Consider the following 4,173-nt stretch of genomic DNA (forward strand, 5'->3'; position numbering starts at 1 on the left):
TAGCTGATTGGGCTACTTATCACTTAGCTTTTTCATGAATATTTGCCTTTTAATGATCTTTCATTTGTGACTGAATGTGGAGTTGTACTTTCAGTCCTTCATAACAACAATCCTCACCTTTCAGAAAACAACTGAGTTTTTCAAATTAAAACATACCAGTGTTTTCCACCTTCACTATGCCACCCAAGCATTTATGCATTTGATATATGTTAGAAACAGGCTTTCAAAATACTCCAATATATGCCCATTTTAGCTGATGCAGCGCAGCTGTAAATGACCTGACAACCATATGTCTCTCCTACATTAGGTATTCTAGGCATTCCAGCTGGTGATTGTACCGGTGCCTGGAGCATGCATCTCCTGTCGTCTATGCAGCATTGCAGAAGAGAACCATGTTTGCAATAACTACTGTGGAGTAGTTATGTGACAATTACTCCTCATCTAAAAAGCCCTTCATTATATGAATAATCTTTGTTTCTTGGTATAGATCAAAGGTTCAGACAATAACATGTTTTAATGGCCTGCTGCTTTGTATTCTAGAGGAATGTCTTTGTGATAAGGTGATTATTTATGTATGTACTTTTATTGACAACCTGGTAGAACACATTACTTTTCTCAACAGATGCAACTGGATGTGCTTGTCACTGGTTCTTAAGATTATTGGCCTTCCGGGGAAAGCTATTCCAAATTCCTTCTCTGAATGTCAGAAAGTGTACAAGCATTTGTGCCAACGAGTGCCACTGCTGCAATCCATTGTGGTGACAGCACATTCATCGATATTACCCTATCTGAGTAGCAATTGCTCTGTCTAAAGCTGATAGAGTAGCAATTAAAATGAAGTCTGCATACTAAAATTATTCCATGAAGCACTTTTCTAGGTTGGAACAAGATACTTTCTCATGCTATATTTTCTTTCATAAGGACTAATATATATTTTAAACTTAGAAGTAATTTTAGTCCTTGTGTTGAAGTGAGGTCATGGAAAAAAAAAAAAACCAAAAACAGATTTCAGAAATGGAAAGAAAGGACGAGTTAGTTTCTTGTGTACAATATAGACATATTACAGTATTAATGATCAGCTGTTTTTCATTTGCTTTTCAAATACCTTATATTTCTTAGGGGGAGAAGAAAACAAAAATTAAAAAGAAAAGATTTCCTCCTCTTCCTTGTTCATCATTTTTCCTGTCTGAATTGAGAAATATTTTTTCAGGATCTCAATAATCCACGAGACTTAAATGCAGAATCACAGGATGATTGATATCAAAAGAGAATTCTGAGTCTCTATGGTCCAAACCCTGCTCAAGCATGGGGTCAATACCCAGAGCAGGGTGCCCAGGACCATGTCCAGGCAGATTTTGAAGATCATCAAGGAGGAGATTCCACAATCTATCCGGGCAACCTGTGTCAATATTCCATCATTTGCACAGTACAGGAGTGCTTCCTGGTACTTAGATAGAACCTTTAGTGTTCCAGTTTAAGCTCATTGCCTCTTGTCCTGTCACTGGACACCACTGAAAAGAACACGTCTTCACCATCTTTTCATCTTTCCTTCAGGTATCTATATACACTGATCCCAGATCCCAGAGTGCCTCCTCTTCTCCAGGCTGAACAGACTCAGCTCTCTCAGTTTCTGACAGGAGAGGTGCTCCAGTCCCTTGATCATCTTGGTGGTTCTACAGAGGACTGTTTCCACTATGTTGAGGTTTCTTTTGTGCTCAGGACCCCAAAACTGGGTTACTGATATGGCCTCACCACTACTGAGTACAGGAGGAAGATCACCTCTAGTGAACTGCTGGCAATACTTTGTGTAATCCAGCCTTCTTAGTGGCCAGGGCTCATTGCTGACTTATTCAACCTGGTGTCCACCCGGACTCCTAGATCTTTTTCTACAAAGCTGCTTTCCAGCTGGGTGACACCTAGCATGTTCTGGTGCCTGGGGTTGTTCCTCTCCAAGGGGCATTCCTCCTCCAGGTGTGAGATTCATCACTACTTAACAATAATTCAGGAACCAGGAATGTTAAATGAAATCTATTGGTGTCTTTAAACACAGCCTGATTCCTGTAACGCTTAAGGGGAGAAGAATAGCTTTGCTTCTTGAATGAAATTTAACTTCTGTAAAACAGACAAACAAACAAACACATATTTTCAGCAACAGTCACTGTAAAAGCGTAAGAAGTTGAGATGCAGATGACAGTGTTTGAGTCCTTCCAGGAATACTTAGAAAATTCAGGAAAAACTGCAATAAAACTTTTTAGCACCAGCTGTTAAGCAGTTCCAAAAAACGCTGGGATGTGAGAGTCTTCTAATGCCCACCCACAAAAGTAGTCCCTGTTATGTGATTGGAATTGTATAATTTAAATGTCTGTAGCACCACTGACATCAAAGTGGGCCCCAAACAGACGTGTGATTTCTTTTTAATTTGGTGACCATGATGAAGACAAATTTCAGTATATTCACTGTATTAAAACATTAATGTTGTGTTATTTTTTCCCTGTGGAAATAAGTTATATGATGCCTAAAATATATATCCAGCCAACACCATCAAATTTGTGCAATAATAAAAATAAATATTAACAAATAAATATCAAATAAATTATTTGGTATTTGCAAGCATTTCAAGTGGAATAAGAATCCCTGTGCTAACTTCTGTTTGCATAATATGATGTGCTTTAATTAATACAGGCTTAATTTTTTTTCTGGTATACATCAGTATTCATCTGGAGTTATTCTTTGCAACTTAAACTTGTAATCTCAGGTAAAGAGATCTTTTTACTTATAAACAGAACACTATATTTATTGCTACTAAAAAGAATTTATTTCTATGTGGTAGGTACAGTGGTGACAAATGGTACTAACATCATGTTCAATCAGACATTCATACAAAATTAAAATAACTTCATCACAATCTTGTCAGTATATTTCCATTCCTTGTTACGCTTCTGCAGCAGATTTCAAAACACTTCAGAAAGGCCAGAAGAGTGCCAGAGCCCCCAACTCATCAAGGACTTTCCTATTACATCCAGGAGTATTGCAGAGCCAGGTCTGTCATGGGAATGCCTGGGGACCCTTTTGGGGGTGTCTAGAAGCTGGACTACCCATCGCTGTATGTTTATTTTGACGGTCACAGTCAAGAACATTTTGAAAGTTGTTCCAACTCAGATCAGATTTCCTATGAAATGAAAATTCTCGAATTCCTCAGTTCCATTTTTTTTTTCACTGGCAAACAAAGTGTGCATTATTGCTTTTTAGTGCAAATGTTTTTCTGTGGCCAATTCCATCATCAGTTTCTGGAACACATGGATGGTGATTTTATCTCCACGTAAAGAAACCATTTCCCCATGGTTGCCAATGCTCCTCTTTCCTGTATTTGCCATTTGTTTTCTGGCACTCACTGCATTCTCAAATGTCTCTCAACTTCTCTTTCTGCCAAATTTGCACCAGTTTTGTCATCATTTATATTGCTTTCAATCAGCTTCCCTCCACCCTCACTCCCACCGAGACTCATAGCATGCCTGTGTTTCAGCATGGTGCTGATTTTAACTCAAGTATTTAGCAATTACTTGAGATGATCCCGAATCCTTTTTTTCCCTATTATGGAAGGAATTACATAATAAACCTGGGGTTTCTTTGATATGATTCTGTTTCTTTACAGAATGAAGTCTGTCTCCCAGAACACCCTAAGAAGTATTTCTGTGGCTTACACAAAAACTGTAAGTGCTTCTTTCACTTTTTCATTGTTTTCCTGCCTCATTTCCTCCAGCAGCACTCAGCGCAATCCCTGGCGCATGAGTTGGCAGTCAGCTTAGTCTCTAGCCAGACATCACACCCACTTCAATTCTCACTTAACGAGGAGCCATAATTGCTTCTTCCATCATCTTCAGTGAAACACATTCAGTACACCCAGAAAATGGCGTGACTGCCTTTGCGTCAAATGTACAGCTGCTTTGCGCCAGCCAGCTTCTACACTACACTCCTACAAGCGCTCCTTGACGTTTGTTCATGTTCTCGTCCTCCGGACACGCTTACTAGGGCCACCAGGATCCCGACATGGGCTGGGCCGCAGTTAGCTAGCAGGCGACGCATCACGCCTCCCGCCCAGCAGGGGGCGCTCTTTCCGGGAGCCGCGCCATCAGCAGCCCCGCGCACGCGTCCCGACGCCCCGCGCCGGAAGCG

This window comes from Tympanuchus pallidicinctus, unplaced genomic scaffold, assembly GCF_026119805.1.
Source record: "Tympanuchus pallidicinctus isolate F22 unplaced genomic scaffold, pur_lepc_1.0 scaffold1, whole genome shotgun sequence".
Lineage (NCBI taxonomy): Eukaryota > Metazoa > Chordata > Aves > Galliformes > Phasianidae > Tympanuchus > Tympanuchus pallidicinctus.